Source organism: Ailuropoda melanoleuca, chromosome 15 (assembly GCF_002007445.2).
Source record: "Ailuropoda melanoleuca isolate Jingjing chromosome 15, ASM200744v2, whole genome shotgun sequence".
NCBI classification, from domain to species: Eukaryota; Metazoa; Chordata; class Mammalia; order Carnivora; family Ursidae; genus Ailuropoda; species Ailuropoda melanoleuca.
The window spans coordinates 79,813,380-79,833,148 of record NC_048232.1 but is presented as its reverse complement, the minus strand read 5'-3'; the positions used below and the strand labels follow the sequence as shown (position 1 = coordinate 79,833,148).

Here is a 19,769-nt window from a genome sequence, read left to right as displayed (position 1 = left end):
TTCGGGTAGGATGACACGGGACCGGGAAAACAGCTCGAGGGGCGGAGTATCAGAGCCCGGGACCTTCCCAGCCGGCTCCCTCCCGGCCTCGCCCGGTCCCGGCAATGCACCAAAATCCCGGCCGGAGACCTCTTCGAGCCTCCTCCTCCTCCTCCTGATTGGACTCTCTCTGTGTCAATCATCCCCCTGGAACCTGGCTGTTCGTCGGGCCCGCCCTACGGGGGCGGGGCTCCCGCCTAGGAAGCGCGGAGGAAGGTGGAGGGGGTGAAGGTGGGGGCGGATGGGGAGGATGAATGCCCACCCCGCGGAACCCAGAGGCTCCGCCCTCCCCTCTCCCATAGGCCAAGGTGTCTGTCCATCAAGACCGGGGAAGGGCTGGAGTGGGTTAGGCGGTTCGGGGGGCGGTGTCGTCCCTCCCAGGCTCCGCCCCGAAGCCGGCGCCGGGCTGGAATAGGCGGGCGGCTGTAAGGGCGGGGCGGGAAGGCGGCGAGGAGCCGAGCTGGGTGCGGTGAGGCGCGCAGATCACCGCGGTTCCCGGGCAGGGCACGGAAGGCTGAGCGAGACTGACCTGCTGCAGCTCCCGCCTCGCGCGCTCGCCCCACCCCGCCGTCGCCCGAGCGCTCGAGAAAGCCCTCTCGGGAGAAGCAGCGCCCATTCCCCGGCGCAGATCCACTTTCAGGTGAGCGAGCCCCCCCGGCCGGTCCCGCCCCGGGCGGGGGCGGTGGCGGTGGCGACGGGACGCGCGGCGTCTGGGGCGAGCGGCCCGACGTGTGGTTCTCGGCCTCCGCGCGGCCGGCGACCGGCGCGGACGGGCCGCGAACGCCGCGGGCCCGGGCTGGGGCACCGCATCCTTCCGGGAGGGGCCCGGGGACCCCCTGCGCGACGCTCGGGGAGGGCGCCGCTGGAGGCGAGGCCTCGGGAGCAGACGAAGGCTTCGGGGCCGGCGCTCCCCGGAAACCCTCCGCCCCTCCCCCTGCCCGGCAGGGCACCGGGAGCCTCAACCTCCCCCTGCTGCCGGGGCACGCGCCCCGCCCTCGCCTCGCTAAGTGCCCAAGTTGGGCAAACTTTTTAACCCCTTCCGGGGAGCCGCTGTCCCTAGGACCCGACCGAGTGAGCGTGAGGTGCGGGGCTCGGGACAGCGGCTCCTTTGGAAGTTTCCAGGCGTTTTCGAAACGGAGGTAACGGGCAGGCGGGGACCGTTTGGCAGCTGTCAGGGCGTCCGCCTGAGTCAGACTCGGACCGTCCTGCTGCAGACATTGCACTCGGCTCAGTTTCCGCCCTCCGCTCCCGACTTCCTCATTCGCCCGGCTGCGATCGGCTGGGCGGAGGAGGGGGACGGGGCGAGGTGCGGTGGGTGCGTGGGGAACCGGGACCCGGCGGGTGCCGGGCGAGGCAGGAAGGACTCTCCCCCTCCCCCTCAGCCTCCCCGACAGCCCTTCAGCCGTTGACTTTTGACTTCCGCTACCCCGGGGAGGAAGGCCCAGGAATGCCCGAAGCCATCTGCGCCGGCCCGAGCGCACCTGATTTCACCGCACCTGGGGGCCGCCCCACGCGGGCGGGGGCGGGGAGCTGGGCCCTGCTCCTTTAGGACCAGGCCTGCGCTATTGCATCGTCCCTCTTGGGGCCAGATCCGGGGTCGTTACCCTGCCTCCCCTGCTTCACTTTGCCGGGGGCCTCCCTCCATCCTGTCCTGGGGCCACGCCCGGGGCAGGACTGCACCCCTCTTTCCGGAACCCGGTCGTTCATAACAACACAGTACCCTCCAGGACAGGGTTGCCGGCTGCCTTGAGGTGGGGCAGGGTGAGGGCCCGGCTGCTGTCCGTGGCCCCACCCAGCCGGTGTGGGGAAAAGGTTCCCGGGAAGTCCCAGGTCCTGGCAGGCCCTGGAGACCGGCGGCCTCTCTCCGCTGGGCAGTAGAGAGGCCCAGCAACTCCTTGGTTCACTGCATCCTTTTTGGGTTTAAGAGGATTTCAAAGTAACTGTTGAGTAACTGTTGAAGGGGAAGAGAGCCTTAGCTCCTTCCTGCAACACTGTGGCCATTTCTGACACCACCGAGACCTGCCTTAATACCTCACCTGGTGGTTTATTCCCCTTTTGGTAAGGAGGGAGGCTGCTTTAAGGCCTGTTTAGACAATCACTCGATTAATATTAGTCAATTTATATACAAGGCTGCGAGGTGCAGGGGGAGGGTACATAGATGTGTAATTGAGCAAATATTTAACTGGCTGCTTGGTGCCAGGGACTCTGCCAGGTGGTGGTGGGGGGGTGTGAGGTTGAGTAAGACCTGGCCCCTGCCCTCGGGCACTTAGGGAATGCTGAGACAAATCCGTAGATGACTCTAAGGTGAGGCGAAGATGACATGGCTCTCAGAAAGGTACGGTGAGTCATGGGGACTAGGAGAAAGGAGCCAGCCCACTGTACCGAGATCCCAGAGGCTTCTGCCCTCCAGGAGTTCCCAGTCCCCCCCTAGGGGAAATAGCGTCTGAATGATTGAAATACAAAGGCAGCCTGTGAGGAGTGTCCCAAGCATACCACGCCAGTGACTAGGAATTCGAGAGGGGCCATCACTTAAGTCCGGAGCAAGGGGGGCCAGGAGGAAAGCTACCTCGGAAGGAGGGGCACACTGCAGGTCTGGCAAACTGAGGCAGGCCTTCAGTGTTGGAAAGTGAGGCCTCATTTAGGGCATAATTGAGCAGTCAGGAGATTGCTTCGTCTAACTTGGGAGTCACTGTGCCCCCCACTTGGCTGTGGGGTGACCCCGAAGAGCTCTACTTTTCACTCTCAGCAAACCCCGGCGGTGCCTGGGGGCAGATCCAGGTACCTGGATTGGCAGGGTCTGTGTGGGGAAGGGCAGCTCCGTTCCAGAGGTGCGTTCTACGGGGCTGCTTGCCTGAAGGGCACAGGAGGGTAAAGGAAAGAGAGGCTCAGGGTCCCAGCTCTCTGGTTTTTACATTTTTTAAATTTTTTATTTTTAAACATTTTAACCTAAGGGGTTGGAGATGGGACAACTTCCCTCTTGCAGGATGAAGGACGCATGTTAATCACAGGCTGCCTTTTGCCTGTTCTTGCTCCAGAAAAAACAAAACGAGGATCTGTTAGCTTTTGAGAAGGAGAAAAGCGCACTCAGAAAATGCGGCATTGTTGTGTAGCCTGCTAGGGTATTGCTAGAAACCGGGCTCACTGTGCTTTCTTCACTTCCTCTTCTAGCTAATCCTTCAATAAAGTACTTAAGACGGCCCTTACCAGCTTGACATCTTTATTTCAAAAGGAGGGGAGGGGTTGGCTGTTGTTTTCCTCTGAGCCTGGCCTTACCCTTCCCTTGAAGGGGGAGAAAGAAACCCAAAGCAAAGGAAAAACAAAAAATCCGTGCCTTGACAGCTTCCTCCCAAGCATCATGTTCCAAAAATATTTAGAATAACAAAATCTGTGTGTCGTCTTAATTAAACAAACGTCCTAATTTGCTGAGCATAAAACGGCATCTCTGCCCGCAGGGGCAGGAAGTGCATTTTCCCTTTGTGCAGCCCCAGAGAGTCACTGCCTCTCCGCCTTAACCCTTGGTGCGCTGAACTCCAGGGCTCAAGTCCTCTGGTGACAACGGAATGGAGGCTGCTTCCTGGGAAGTGGTAGTGCTCCTGTGACTTACAGAATGCCCTTCTTAGAGCTGGGAAGAGTGGGGTTGAGCCTCGAGCCTCGAGCCTCGAGCCTTGGAGCTAGGGAGTTCAAATCCTGCCCCTGCCCCTTAATTAGCCGTTATGACCTCTGGCAAGTCACATCACCTCCCTGAGCCACAGGGCCCTCCCCTGTAATATGGGAATGAGGACCATACCCTGAAGGGTGATATGTGAGAACTAAGAGAAGTAAGGTGTGTAATAAAGGGCCTGATACGCAGTGGCTCTGTCAGTTTTTAAGAAAATATGTAAATCACAGGTCTCTACTCCTGGGTCCTCAGGTGCGGAAATGGGGAGGGGAAGGGTGGATGGTGTTCTAGCTCCTGCTCAGTGCTCTTTCTGCTTTCTGAAAAGGGGTGTGTGTGTGTGTGTGTGTGTGTGTGTGTGTGTGCATGCATGAGTGTGTACAGTGCTTGTGGACTGTGAAGCCCAGGTGGGTCGGGGGCCGTCCGCTGATGCTTTTAGATGCACTCAGTGACAAGCTTGTGCCGAGTAGCCTCGTTTTCAGTGCTCTGGGCCAGGCGGGAGGTGTGCAGGCACTCTGCGGTTTGAGGTCTAAAACCTGGTTTCCTGTGATCCAGGAAATCTGGGGTCGAGCCAAACGGGTGACATGGAAAGAGCACAGGACTTGAGGGTCTGGAGACCTGGCTTCTGGCTCTGGTTGGGGGAAAATCTGATTTCGATAGAAAGGGCCCTGTCACCCTACAAAGACGTCAGGCCAATTTATGTGCCCACCCATTAAACTCAAGAGTGCCTGGGAAACTGGAAGACTCAGTAATTTTGATTTCTTCGAGATGCCCCAGTGGTGAAGGCTGGCTCTCATGCCTTACGCTGATGGGAGTGTAGGTTCTAAGAAGCTCTCTTTTTAAAGGTTGTTTGGCAGTGTCTGCCAGAGCTTAGTCCTTCTGACTAATTTCTAGGAATTCAACCCACTGATAAACTCAGATAATGCAAGAGGAAGCGTCCGAGGATATTCTTCACAGCATTGTCGTAAAAAAAGACAGGAAAGAAGCAAAGTGCCCATCAGAAGGGTCAGATAAATCATGGCACAGCTCTGCAGTGGGGGTCCTGCAGCGTGGCCCTTAGAAAAACAAGGTGGGTCTGTTCGTACTCCTAGGGCGTGCTCTGCTCTGCAAGATATGTTGCCAATGGAAAAAACTAGGTGCGAAGGAGTATGTATCGTGCTCCCCTTTTTGTAAAACATAGTATGTCGCCTGGGCTCTGCATGGAAAGATTCTGAAATGCAGGTAATTGCGGCTGCCTCCAGAAAGGGCGGAGGGCCCAGAAAGCAGGAGTCGGGGATGAGCATTACTGTTCGCTACATGGCCTTTTTAGTTTTATTACCTGTCAAAAGAAGGGGGGTCTTCTGGCTAGTCTTGTAGTCTTGTAGTCAACTTCAAAATGCATTGCTTTCGATTCCCAATTTCCTATTGAGTGCCTTTTGTGTGCAAGGAAGGAGGAAGGGTCTTAAAAACCGACTGACTTGCTTTCATGGCTGGAACGTTTTGGGTTCTGTTTTCTTCCCCATGACATCATATTTCCAGAGGAACCCCTTACACAAACGCCTGTTCTGGTCCACTCCCTTATATTCTGGGAAATGATAGATGATTGCTTTTTCTTCGCTGTATGAGAAAAGGAAGCCCGCAGTGTGTGTCTGGAAAGTATTTCGGAATACCCTTTTGCCAGGCTTCCCACAATTCCCCTGGCTTCAAATCATACCCTGTTCTTTCCTGGGGAGCCCACTCTGACCATAGGGCTAAACTAGACCTTTATTCACTTAGAGTCTCTTCTTTTTGAAACTCGGGATCACTGCGACCACTAACGTGCCCCTTCCCCCTCTGTCCCCAGTTGTCCCTCAGACTTCTGGCCTGCGGTTTTTAATGTATTAATAACAGTGGAAAAGCCCAAATTCTTGAGAAAATGTGATCAAAAGGGTGTTTTGAATTGGAGGGCCCCGATCGCCTTCTCAAGAAAGACCATCTTAGCCTTGGATGCTGTGAGCACCAGCTCTGCTCACCACTGAGTCGGCTTTTTTTTTCCCTGTGGCGAAGCCAGTAGAAGACCCCATCAGGGTCTCCGACAGGCCTGTGTCCCTGCCAGGCAGCCTCTTGGCCTCCTGGAGGAATGGCGTGAGTCACACATGAGCATGCAAAGTGAGCCTGGTCTAAAATGGGCCTGCCACCACATGGGCAGATGGTTTGAAGGCTGATGCTGGCTGCTGTCCTCTCCCCTGTCCCCACCTCCTCACCTCATGCTGTGAAGGCACCAAATATTTGGGAAGCAGCGGGGAGCTGCCCTCTTGCCCCTGATGTGTGTCTCTTTAAAAAGTAACTGAGGCGGGCTTCTGTTGGCATCCCTCTCGGGCCCTGTTCTGCCCTCTAGTTTCTCAAGCCTGAGGTGATTCAGCATCCAGAATGGGACACAGCCCCCAGCCCCGGGCAGGTGGCCCCGAAAGAGGCTCTTCGATGGCCTTTGGCTGAGGGCGAGGCCTTCCTGGGAGTGTCTCCGGCCTGACTCCAGCTCTTCGGTGGCCTTGAGCCGCTCTTCATCTCCAGCTGCTCCACCGGGATCCCTCCCACTGTGGCTTGGGGGGAGCCTTGCAGGGCCTTCCGGAAGTTGCCACCAAAGGGTGTGGCTTCCTGCTGGGGCAGGTTGGGCCGAGGCCTGTGGGGAAGTGGAAGGTGCCGCCGGTCTTCCTCTCCCTCACCACCCTCCGTGCCTCTCAGAGGTCCTGGGTCCTGATGGTCCTTGCAGGCCGTCCCACCCAGAGGAGAAGGGGGCCTCTCTCACCTCCACCTCCACAGACCTTCACACTTTGGGAACTTTGTATCTTCGAGAGTTCTCCCTTTCATGTGGCCTGTGACTCTGAATGATGCCCTGCTTAAAAGAAAAATGAGCAATAGTAAAAACGCTCCCTCCTGAATTTACTTAGAGAATGTGTGAGCTGGAGGGGATCTGAGGGATAATTTCACCCCCCCAATAGAGAAGGAGCCATTTGTCCAGAGCTCACTCTGTGAGTTGGTAGAAAGCTCGGGCTCCTGGTTTCTCTCAGTGCCAGAGCCTTTCTCTCAAAGTCACATGGCCCCATTTAAAAGTGTTTTTAAAGTGTTATCTTCCCTTTCTTGGCCTTTATGCACTGTTTAGCCAAGCAACACATACTTAGCTCCTCTAATCTTTCCTCAAGAGTCTATTCTTCCACACCCTCCGTCTCTTTTTCTTTTGGGGGGAGGGGCGCTACAGTTAAGAAATTGGGTGGGAAGTGTTCTCAGTTTCTCTGAACTTCTTCCAGTTGGACCGGGCCCCTTCAGCTGAAAGTTCCCACAGCTCAAAAATCAATATTTCACATGGGGTAGCGCCAGGCAACAGGGTGGGTCCTTCAGAGGGCCACACTGGCTTTCCACTGTCTGTCAGCCACTCCTCATTTCTAGTAATTCTGAGTCGCTTTAGGACTGAGGGGATCGATTTCTTGTATTTTCAATGCGGAAACCCCTGGTGGAGGAAACAAAATAAGGGCTTTGGGATCAGGCAGAGCTGGCACCGGCCCCTCGCCTTTTCTCCTGCCAGCTGTTAGACCACTGCCTCCGTTTCCCTGCCAGCGGCATGGAGTTGCCTGCTTTTTCCGGGGCTTGTAATTTACATGTAAAGATACGTGAAGCGGTCTAGTTCTTTCCTTACCCCCTCCTCCCTCCTTTTTCATGTTCTCATCAGCATCATCTGTCCTCGGCGGGTGGGAGGAAATATATGGTCAGGTTTTTAAGATTTTAAATGCATCCCACAAGTCTGTCTCTTGATAAGAAAGTGTAGGGATGAGGGTGGCCGCGGAACCTGCCAGAAGATCTCCTGGGTCGGATGCTGAGCTTGTCACCACCTCAGCCTTCGCCTCCTTCTTACCACACAGGACAGTTCACCTGGTCACACTGAGCTGAGCTGCGTTCATGAGGCATTTTTAAAAAAGGCTGTTACAGAGCCCTAGAGGCTCCTTTATTTAGAGCTGCCTGGGTTCAAAAGCCACCGCATTTCCTGTGTTTTGCATGAAGTCACTGGGCTGGAGAAGGAGCTTCCTGTCTGATAAACATAAAGACACGCATTGGAACTGATTTGGGTGACTTAATCCAACTGGTGTGGGATGGGGGAGAAGATGCTAGAACCCACTGGACTGACGACCTGGAGGTCAGAGGACCTGCAGGTCAGAGGCGGGGTCCTTCCTCAAGTCTAGCTCCCTACCTTGTCACCCGGTGTCCAGCGCAGAGGGGGCTCCTAGTTGTCTGAAGTGTTTGGGCTCCCTGCTGCCTTTGCCCGTAAGCCTGGGGGCAAGCGGCCCAGGCAGCCAGAGCTTTCGAATGCCATTTACTCATCTCTCCACTTGACAAAGTGCACATGCCAGGCACTTGTCTGGAACTCTCTGGGGTAAGAAAAGTGGTGGCAGGGAGTCACTTTAAAGTTTTTGTCTATTTTTTTTTTTTTTAAGTAGGCTCCATGCTGGGGCCTTGAACTCATGACCCTGACATCCAGACCTGAGCTGAGATCAGAGTCAGATGCTTAACTGACTGAGCCACCCAGGTGCCTCCAGTTTTCATTTATTTTTAATATTTAAGACAAGCTCTTGCATATGAGGGTATTGACCCTAAATTTCTTTGGCGACTCTCAGTCATCCAAAACTCCTTGGGTTCCTGCTACATGGCCCTCACGGTGCTGGCCTTGGTGGGGCTTCAGTAGGGGTGGAGGGCGGAGAGCCTATCTCCATGCTCAGGAGTCCTACCCTCTGACAGGAAGTTGGGACACGGAGGGCAGAGACTCCTGGGTGACTGGGGATTTCTGGGCATCTTGAGCCAGCCTACCGGAGGCTAGAATTGCTTGGGGGGTGGGGAAGGGGAGGAAGGAAGAGGGGGAAGGTGGGCAAGGAAGGAGGGAAGAGGCTCCGTTGGCAGGGCACTGGCCTGGGAATCGGGATGTCTGCGCTGGAGTCCCAGCGGTGCTAATGACAGTAGGAGTACGAATAGTTAACATTTTGTTGAACACTCTCTGTGTACTAGGCCCAGTGCTGCTGCTTTTACATGAATTATCTCATGTAATTTTTACCTCATTCTCCTGAGGTAGGAAATTACCCCCATTTTACAGATGAGGAGACTGAGCAGGTAGTCACTGATGCCAGACCCCTGTGTGACTTCGTAGATGCCCTTCACTGCTGAACTTTGTTTCCTCACTTGACAGTGAGAGGTGGGACTGGTCCCCAGGGCCGCCTCCTAACACTAGTGGCCAAGAGTTAATGAAAGGAGCAGAGTTTGGGCTCCGTCCCATAGTGGGGGTGGCTGCTCAGAGCGAGGTTGCCTCGGCTACCGACATCACCTTTCACCTCCTCTGGCCGTTCTTCAGATGTCTGCGGTTGGTCCTGAGGGAGGGCAGGTGACAGATCATGGCTGAGCAGGGTCAATCCTGGCCGCTGTGCCTGCCTGCTCTTAGCTGGGCCCTGGCTGGTCTTCACTGGAGACCCAGCCAGCCAGAGGGTCCGCTGCCATCCTGACTAGCGGGCTCTTCCTGACCTCAACCCACTTGCAAACATGCATTCGTTCTTTCCTTCTTCATTTGTTTATCTGACCCTCATTGTTCAGTTAGCACTCCCCAGAGCTTACTCTGTATGCCAGGGACCGGGCTGGGTGCAGGGACTATGGAGATGAAGGAGAAGGAAGCAGGGCCTTTGTTTCAGGAGCTGATGGTGTCCCAGGGGAGGGGGCCTAGGGGGCTCTGGGAAGGCTTCCGGGAGGAGGTGGCATCTGAGCTGGTTGCAGGCAGGGTGGCAGGGAATGTCTAGGGAGCATTGTTGCTCGGGTGGTAAAGGACTTCCTCTTATCTCTAGAGTGCCAGGCCCCAGCCCCACTCTCAGTCCCCTCTGTAGCCCATATGGCCCCTTAAGGTCTACCTCCCCGTGAAATGTGGGAGTGCAGGATTCGGCTCCCGGGTCCTTAGCCTCTGGGTGGCTGCTGGGATTCTGCCCGTGCCCTCTGGTTGTGTGGTCAGCACACTGTTCTCAGCCGAAGGACTNTCAGCACACTGTTCTCAGCTGAAGGACTTGGGATGAGACTGTTCGTGGAGTGTTGGGAGAGATGTAACTGTTCCTTTTTAAAGTAAAACCTTGAGGGGGGGGTTGTTTATAGCACACACAGTGTAATAACAGAGCTGACAAGAAGCAGATAGGCCCCTAACCCCATTACTGCTTGCATCTCTCTGGGGTCCCTGTCCACACGTGGGCGTGCATGCCGTACAGGTGTAAGCAGGACAGATGCTGTTGTGTGTCCTGACTTACTCAGTACTGTAACATAAAATTTCCTGTGTTGCAACCGTCTCCACAGTTATTGTTTTCATGGCTATGCCATGGTCCACAAAGGGGAAGAACCATTATTTACATTGCCAGAAAGTTCCATGGATTTTAGTGACTCTTTAGAAATTCATTCCCCAAATACTTCCTGAGCCTCTGTTCTTGGGCGGAAACTGCCCGGTGGCTAGGAGGTAGGCTAGATGTCCCAGGGCCTGCCCTCAAGGGGCTTACGTCTAGACTCAAGGAAAAAGCACCTCCCTCTGGTGTGGTGGGTTGTGATAGAGGTGAGCCCAGGAGGAAATGGCAGATTGGGAGCCGAATTTGAGTTGATGGAAGATTTTGTTTTTAGTGGGAGACAGCGTAGGAATGAGGACCTGGGAGATCTTTCTGGGCTCACTGGAGGAAGCTATCCCCCTCCCCCCCGGTGGCTCATGGACAGCCCTGGGTCAGAAAACACTCTGGGAGGAAGTAGGGGGCAGAGGCCCCAAGGAGTCTTGTCCTCTGGGAGGCTGGGAGATAGCTCCCTGGCCCTACTGAGCGACCTCCCTGTGACTGGGTAGAAGGCAGCAGGGGATGATGGTCAGGGGCGGTCGCAGAAACGTCCAGAAGCCGCTGGTGGGCCACTTGGGCTCTGCTGTGGCTCCTGCCATCCAGGGATGATGCCGGATTGTAGCAACAAGTTGCAACAGTTTAGTTTTGTTGTGAAGAGAAAGTTTCAGAATCCTAGTGGCTGCTTTGGAGCAGATAGGTGTTTATAATGGTGAGGGAGGGAGTTCTTTGGGGCTGGGCATGAGGGGAGAAGATGGGGGGTCAGAGGTCTAGACACTGGAATGCAGTGTCTCTGCTCTGGTATTTTCTTTCGTTCCAGATCAGTGGCTAGCTTGCAGGTGCTCCTTGCCTGTTCCAGCCCTGCACTGTCCCTGTCCCTTAGCTCCTGGCTCAGGGGAACCTGCCCTGGATTCCACCGTCTTCCTAGAGAGCAGGAGAGCAATCCCTCATTGTTCAGAAAGGAGCCACAGGCTTGTCACCCACCCCACCCACCCGGGGAATGGGCAGGGGCGGGCTCCAGACGGGGTCACGGGGACACTTGCGGTCCCCCTTTGTGCTTCAGTCTCCGTCCGTCACCCCGAGCCCCCTCTGCAGCCTGTGGTGTGGATCTGGATCAGGCGCGGAGAGCTTCTGTCCCCATCCTCAATGCTGCCCATTGAACACACACTCAGAAAACCCCAAACCAGACCAAATCCAGCGCCTTAACCTAACCTCGTTTGTTTTACACATTGACTGAAAATTGGTAATAAGAATAAAACACAAGCTGGGGATTTCAGCACTAGGTAGATTCTCTCCTGTCGCCTTGTTTACACTGCTGTTTGGTGGTGGTTATAAGCTAGAGATTACCTTGGAATTTCTGCTGTCTGCAGTGAGGTGCCCGCCCCTGTGTTGGAGGAGGGGAGGTGGGTACATGGACGAGTGAGTGAGAGAAAGCAGAAGGAGTCAGCGGGCCGTGGGCAAGGGAGTGGGTGACACTGGAAGCAGCATCTGGGTTATTTTCACTCAGTTTATTTGTTCGTTAAATATGTATAAATGCTGGGGGTGTGCGGGAGACTGCTTAGGTGCGGGGCGCATGTCTGGATGAAGCCGGAGTCTGCGGTTTACATTCTAGGGGGTGTGAACCAGACAGCCGCCAGGCAGGCAAGCCCCGGTCAGGCGAGGGCGTGCTCGGATTCCCCCGGGCTGGCTTAGACAAGAGGACTCTCACTCTCCCAGCCCTGCAGGCTGGGAATCCATGAGCGAGGCCTCTCTCCTTGGTTTGCAGCCGGCTGCCTTCTGTGCGCGTGCATTCCTGGTGGCCCCTGTCCTCCTCTGCTTATGAGGACACCAGATTGGGGAGCCCATCGGAATGCTCTCATTTCACCTTCATCACCTCTGTAAAGGACCATCGCCCAAACAGTCCCATTCGGAGGTCCTGGGGTGTTAAAGCCTCAACAGGTGAATCTGGGGCGGTGTGGGACACAGTTCAGTCCATAATGGGAGAAGGCAGTGGCTGTGTGTCGGCCGCGGGTTCTCTCATAATCCAGGACCAGTTGTTCCATTCTTTCAGGTGCGAGGGACTTTTCTTGATTTCCTCGGGTGTTTATTTCACTGCTTCGAGCCGCAGTTTTTCTCCTGTTAAGTGTGGCTAGTAAGACCCACGTCAGTGTCCTCTGAATAGCTAACATAGGAAGGCCCTGAGCCTTCCATGAACTCCACTTGTGGTGGGTCCCAGTGCGTGTCAATCCCCATACCCTCTCCTTCTGTCCGCTCACCTGCCCCTCGTTCTCCAGAGCACCTTTTCCTTCTATCCTGCTTCCTCCTCTCTGCTGCCCAGTGCCGCTGTGATCCAGGTGTGGGGTAACTGGGCTTGTGGAAGGGACGGGGTAGTTCTGGCCAGGTTACTCTGCCTTCCTCCCAGGGTGATCGCACCCCTCACCCAGGTCTTGTCGACCAGCCAGTCGTTCCTGGAGATGGCTTCTCCCCTCTGATGAGCCACAAACATTATTCTTACACGAGTGACGGGTCACACTTTATAGACTGCTGGTGTAGGAATTGCAACAAAAAACATAGTGGCGGCCAAATAATGCTCTCCTTGCCATGTCAACACTCCCCTGGACTTCTCTGTGCTGGCCTGCTTTCGAGTCTTGCTTCCCCTGTTAATGGTGTTGCTCCTGGGACCCTCGTGCCATACCTCGCCCGTGATTGGCACTTAATGTATGCTTGAGAAATGGGTGACTATTGCATCCGCACCGGCACTTGGCTCTGCATGACCTTGGGGAGAAAGCATTATTTCTTTGGGTTCTGAGTCTTAACCGTTGTGATGTGTATGTAATAGGCAGCGGGCTCCGGAAATCGGACTCTTGTCCCGATCCTGATTCTCCCACCTACCAGCTCTTTGACCTTGGCAAGCTGTACACCCTTTCCGCGCCTGTTTTCCTCGTGTGTGGAATGAGGAAGATGAGAGTTCCTTAGAGGATTTTGATGCTCAGAAAAGTTGGGCTCTAGTGTTTATGTTTGATTTTATACACAAATTAAAAAAAATTTTTTTAAGCTCTATGCCCAATGTGGGACTTGAACTCACAACCCCGAGATCAAGAGTCACACGGCTCTACCGACTGAGCCAGCCATGTGCCCCTATTTATACATAATTTGTCCAGCACAGTGCCAGTGTGTTACAAATACATCTATTTTTATCAATTTTAAAAAACCTATTCTGAACACTGTTTTCTGTCACTATAAGTTTGCAGTCACGCTCAGGATGTTGCAATGAAAGTCTCCCAGTCCCATGAGGGGAGTGGTATAAATGTTCCCGTTTTATAGCTGGGAAAACTGAGACTTAAACCTAAGAGCCGAGCCCCAGGTAGCGAGTGAGAGAGCTCAGATCCTCCCCTGCTCCTGGATGGTCCATATCTGCTTTCATTGCCTCTCCTGCCTCCTCATCCCCTTTAGCCCATTCTTTCTGGGCGACGGGGGCAGTGTTTGTGAAGTTGGGGGTTCATAGGTCATGCCTTTGTATACAGCCTTAAAGCAGTGAGGCCCAGTGCTCCTCGCTGGTTTATTGGGCCGGGTGTAAAATGCAGCCCTCCTTGTCCCTCTGAGACACGTCAGTGGGCAGCAGGTGGGGATGCGTGGCCAGGTGTGTGAGGTCTGGTCAGCCTGGTTCCTGCGGGAAAGTAGCTTTTCTCCCTCCGCTTCCCGATGCCACCTCATCTGAGCCGCCTGCCAGCCCCCAGCGCCCTGCTCTCAGCCTGCTTTCTGCCCAGAGCCAGGCCTGCCGCCCATTGACTGTTTCCTGCCTTTGCCAGGGTGGGGAGGAGGTGGCTGTGTCAGGCCAAGTGCTCATGAGAAATGCCTCATTATGGGATTAATTACTGGCTGCTGGGCGCTGTGGCATTTACAGGACCCCATCAGTGTTGTGACTTCTCACCTCTGACCATCTCCATTCCTTCCTCCAAACCAGCTGGAGTGAGTTCTGTGCTGACTTTCTGGCCAGCCTTCAAGCCTCAGGTCAGAGAAGGAATGGACAGTGGCCTCCGAGGGCGGCGAGACTTGAGGCTCTGACATCATGCCCCCCCCCCCCCGCCACCTGACAGCCGCATGCCCGGGAGCCTCGGTGTCTTCAAAGGGAGGACACCTCCAGGCTGCAAAGCCCCGTGTGTGCGGACGTTTGCAGTATCACACACCTCGGCCGACGGGTGCATTGAAGAAAGGCTGGGAAAGGATGGCCCTCTTCCCCTTTAAAACAAGTCACAGGCTCTAATTATCCTTAGGTTGAAATAGTGGAGGCCCCTCCCCCTCCCCCTTCTGGCTTTCGAACAAGAATCTGAAGAATGTGATACTGTGTGTAGACCTGAGCAAAGATCAGGGGCAGGATTCAGAGCTCTTCCGGGGGCTTTACCAGGCAGCCTTTGTACTCTGGACCTGGGACAATCCCAGTTGGTTGTGGCTGAAAGTCTCTGACAACTACAGGCGCTTTAAATTCCAGGCTCTTCAGGGGGATCTGAAGGGGACAGCTGGGAGGGGTGGGGGGGAAGTCAGGTTAAAAAGGAGTTTGCCAGGGGCTGCGTATGAGCCAGGAGGACTGGGGCTTCTACCGCTTGTGACGGGGCAGGTGGCAGTGGTCACCTCAGGCTCCTTCCCCTTCCTGATGATTGCTATGGGCCCTTGACAAACCTCAGCACCTGCTGGGGGGGTGGTGAGCCAAGTGGTGAGCCGACAGGTAGGTGGACTCCTAGGGCACAGACCCCAACTGTACTACCTGTGTGTCCCTGAGCGAGTCATTTAGATACTCTCTGGGCTTCGGTTTCTTCTGCAAAACAGGATACGGCGAGAACCTACTGCCAGGGTCACCGCGTGGGTTTGAGAGATCCCCTGGGAACAGAACCGAGTGCTAGCAGTTACCGGTCAGCGAGGCCCTGGGGGGTGGGCCTCGTGACGCCCATTTCACAGTTGAAGAAAGGGAGGTTCGGGGCGTGTAAATAACCTCCCCAGACATTCCCTCAGCCCGTGAATAGAGACTGCAGTGCTTGCTAGGGCGGCCCCACTTTACAAGTGTCACCTTCTGCCCCGCTCCCGCAGCCCTGGGCTTGCGTGTGTGCACGTGCCTGCGGGATGGGTTGGGTCCCAATCTGGCAGCTCTGTGGGGCGGGGGCCGCCGCTCTTTCCTGGCTCTTTCCTTCTCACGCATGCAGCTCAGCCTTGACCCCTTTAGAAGCAGACTGTGGCCTGGGCAAAGGAGCGGTTCTTGGCAGGTGGTAAAATAAGCAGCCGCCAGGTTTCTGGTGAAGGACGAGGTGAGGTCATCCCCGCAGCCAGGCTTCCTGCTCAAGGACGGCTGGGTTGGCCATCCTTTCAGACGAGGGTGCTACCTTGGCCTTCTTGAGGAACGAATGAGCTTTCTCTAGCAATTGACTTTTTCTGTAAAGTGGGAGATATGTGGGTTTTATCTTCACTCTGTGACTAGTATTTGGGTGTTTTTTTTACCCCAGGGAGGCCGAAGGCTCTGGGATGTAGCTTGTCTACCCCTGGTTTCCTTGGAGAGCTTGGCTCTGTCCTCCAGGCAGCCTGTGTGCCCAGGGCTGGCACCTGCTCGCTCACTTGAGAATCGTCCCAAGCAATGGAGAGGTAGGGAGGAGAGGCGGTTTGCTGTTCAGTTCGGGATGCCTTGTTCCTGCAGTCCAGGGTGATCAGAACAGCTCAGGGGGAATGGCCTCCTGCGCCCTCCATCCTGAGTCTCCACTTGCCCAACAAGTTTCACTGTTGACTTGTCTTGACTGCAGAGTTTGTCTTTTGCCCTCTCTGATGTCTTTTGTGAGATCCTGATTACCCCTCTGGAGGGTAATGAAGAAAGAAAATTTTCTCAAGTCTCTGTTCCTATTGCTTTGGTGCAGAAGAGGCCACTCCAGTGTCCTTTTGCCTTTGAAATTGTAACTGGGGGGCTTCTAAAAGTCCATGGACTGTACTTGAGGGTCTCGGTGAGCTCCGTAAGGTGGTATGCAAAGGATTTTCAGAGGGTTCCTTACTGGCTGGAAGTGTTCAGAACCACTGATCAAGAGAGAACTTTGGGTTTCCTGTTTATAGAGCGTGTGTGTGCACGTGTGTGTGTGTGTGTGTGTGTAAGTAAACAGATGCCATCAGCAGGCCATTAGCAGGCACGAAGGTCTGTTCATTACAGGGTTAGGTTATGCCACCCCAGGGACATAAGTACGCAGAGAGCACCTTCTCTGAGCTCATCCCTGTAGGATAATGATCTTTCTTGCATTAAGCTGTTAATATCATGTCACTTCTGGGCGTCTCTTTAGCTTAGGGCTGGGGTTTGGAGAAGTGATGTTCTGATTGTAGCAGATTGGATCTTTTGGGATTCTGCATACTGAGGGAGCGCTGTCCTTACTATCTTCCCCCTGGGCTCCAGGTCCTCAAAGGATGTTTTCTAAATGCCCATATCCATGCAGTTTGCTTCACCTCCCTGCACCTCTGAGTGTGTTTTTGAAGGGGGAGGGTGGGGAGTGGGAATAGGGCAGGGCCACAGGATGTGTGCCCAGGCTTTATTGAGGTTGTCAGGATCCCGTGATGGAGCAGTGGGCCATGAACACAGCAGCACCTGGCAGGTGACTGCTGTCCTACCAGCTGGAGGTTTGCCCCCCACAGAGCCTCGCTTTGGCTTTGGGCTCGAGCTTCTGCTTGACCTAACTTCTGGTCTTGGGCCTTGTCGGAGCCTCATCCACCCAGTGACATCTGAGTCAGATTGGCATTTTGTGGACCGGCAACTGAAACCTCATTGATGGGTCATGAAATTACTTTCATAGGTGGCAACCAGTGTTTTTAGACATGAAACAAAGTAGACTCAAGTGGAAGATACCAAGGTGAATAGCAAGTATATATCATTTTGCGGAGCTTTTGTTTGACCTGTTTGTGTGTATTCGGGATTAAAAGCCTTTAAATTAATTTTTTTTCTTTTTTTTGCTGTGGGTTGAGATTTAAAAAAAAATCTTGGCACTCTAGGATGAGATGCTCAGGGGGCCTCTTTCAGCCCCGACTTTGTGTGGTTTCCGCCTACAGGTCTGAGCCGAACTGAGTCTCCTCCTCCACTCCAGCTGAGCCTGTAAATGGAGTCCCTTGCAAGATCAAACTCTTTAACTAAAGTTCTTTACAAAATTCTGGGAAATGAGCTACATTCCTGGGATGGAATAAATCATGTTGAGTTAGGTTAGGCAGGATGTGACTTCAAACCCCCTGAAGTGGGCTGTGTGAGGGCAGTGCTTGTGACTGACTCATTATGAGCTCAGTGGCGACACAGACGTCTTGAGAGAAGAGGCGAAGATTGTGGAGAGGGGGGCCTGGGCCTGCAGGCCCGGGGCGCCACCAAGCACCGCTCCTCTGCTCGCCTATTGTGATCCTCACAATAGTTCTGTGAGTTGAGCAGCGCTCTGACCACATTGCAGAGCTGGGACTGTCAGCTAGACCTGGTGGGAGCTGCACCCCACAGGCTCGCATGGACTCACAGCTGTCCTGGGGGGGAGCTGGTAGCCCGTCCCTTTCATAAACGGAGAAATGAAGGCCCAGGGGGGCCAAGGCAACCGGGCAGAGTTTGTTCTGTTAAGGGATGGATCTGGAGTTCCAGGGCCAGTCTGGCTGCCTCCTGAGTCGCGTTCCTTCTAATTCGCCTTCTGGGAAGGTCATGAATAAGTTATCACTGTTTGGAAGGGCTGTCTCCTTTCAGTGATGAAGCTTATTATCAGAGTTGACTTAAATGACTGCCCGATCAATTCAGGAAGATTGACCCCTGGCCAGTCATGTGTCTCTTACAAACAAGTGAGCCTCAGATTTAGCTGGAAGGGTGGGTGAGGAGGAGGAGGGCAGGGATCATGGTCCCGGAGGCCACCTGTTCTGAGCCTTTGCTGCCTTGCCTGCTCAAGGGGGAAACGAGCCACACCAGGGTCACTTCCAGGGTCACTTCTGTTTGGCTGAGAAGGTGCAGGGTTATTGGTCTTAACGTCAGGTACTCCGCAATTGGGGGCAGAGACTCTCTGGTGTTTGATCCCTGGACTTTGGACCTTTTGGGAGGTTGGAACCTTCCCCACGACTCTGGTTCATGAGTATTATGCAGCCCTTCCGTGTGTCAGGCCACGGGCACGGTTAGTGCCTGGGACCCATCTATGGCCTTAGAGCTCTCAGCCCAGCAGGAATAGGGTTGGGATGGCTGTTGGTGGTAGCGGCTGCCCTACTCAGAGCTTGTGTGTGTGTGTGTGTGTGTGTGTGTGTGTGTGTTTGTATAATTTAAACCTCTCTCGGAATAACAAGCTGCTGTCGGCCAGTCGGGTTCTGGGCGCAGTGGTCTTCAGAAATTGTTTTCAGTTTCTCATCTGGGGTTGCATTTCCCCGCCGTCACAACGTGGACTCAGGAAACCCAGCGCGCTGCACTTTCCCATTGAGACAGCGGCTGTATAATTAGATCTTTTCAGTATGGTTATTTTTCTGCGTCGGGTTTCAGCAAACTCTGCTCACATGCTTGAGGAGAGAAAAACCGTCCTATCAGCAGATCCGAAGGAAAGGAATCAGTCTGCCGCAGGCCGCTGAAGGGTTCAGGTTGCCCCTTGTGCCTGTGTGTGCCGCCTCTGGCAGAGTCCAGAGACGCTGTCTGCGGGGAGGGGGGCAGGGTCTGCGTGCAGTTGTGTCAACCTTGTCACACCTGGGGGTGAGTCTAGGGCTCAGAGTCCTGTCTCTGGGGGCATCTGAAACCTGGTGCTTCTCTTTGCAGTCCCTCCTCGGTGGTGGCAGAGTGAGAGCTCATCACCGAGGAGGGGAGGCCCATGTGTGATCTCACTACACAAATATTGAGCCAAGTATAAGCAAAGTCAAGGGTCCAATGCCTATGACTTACTGCAGATCCAGTGGGAGCCTCCCCAGCCGGCCTCTTCCCATTGAGTGAAAGCTGTGTAACCTGTTGCTGCTGTGCTCCCCGCCCCCCAACATTAGACGGGAGGGGTTGGGAGCATTACCTTTGGAATTGGTGGTTCTCTTGGACAGTCCGGCTCCCAGAAGACACAGCGTGAACCTGTGAACAGTTTGGCTCACTTCCACAAGCGTGGGTTGAGGATCCTCTCCATGAACCCTGGGCTCAGTCAGCACCTGCGTCTGGGGTCTGGGGGGCGTGGGGGGGACAGTCCCTGCCTTCAAGGAGTCTGATGGCTGATGGGAAGACAGGCAGAGAAGCAGTGGTTCTGGGATAAGGCAGATGATGCTGGAATCGGTCTGGGGAGGGGAGGGAGCTAGGTGAATGATCTACTGGGGTGTTGGGAAAGGCTGCCCAGGCGATGGGAGAGTTGGCCAAGGAGCACAGGCTCTGCCCTTGCGAGCTGTGTCTGGAATGGAGAGCGTCAGGACAGGAGGGGTAGGGCTGGAAGGACAGTTGGGAGGCGTTGGGCACGGGAGTTGGTTGGGTTCTAAAGGCCACGAGGATCTCTCTCTCTTTAGGCGGGATGGACATGCTCAGTGGCAGAGCTCTTGGATGGAATGCCGGGGCCGTCTTCTCCCTTTGCTTTCTGGCCTGATTGGTTGATGGAGTCATTCATTGAGAATGTATCTTGTGGCCTGGAAGACAGGGATGGTACCTTAGAGGAGGAGACCCATTTGGGCACTTCGTCCGGGTGACGTATGATGCCTGAGATCTAAGCTGGAAGAGGCCCTGGGACGCGGGGTCACTTCTTCCTTCGGAGGAAATGACTGCAGTGGGCATTGCCTCCTGCTTCACCCTGGGC

The 19,769-nt window shown here is 54.8% G+C and overlaps 1 protein-coding gene across 1 annotated transcript in view; it reads left to right on the top strand.

Annotated features, from left to right (window-relative positions):
- Positions 1-474: 474 nt before the first annotated feature.
- MYH9 (myosin heavy chain 9) overlaps positions 475-19,769 on the top strand; it is a 90,654-nt gene continuing 71,359 nt past the window's right edge. The window contains exon 1 of the mRNA XM_011218801.3: positions 475-679. The gene's annotated coding sequence lies outside the window, so the exon portion shown is untranslated. The remainder of the gene's footprint in view (positions 680-19,769) is intronic.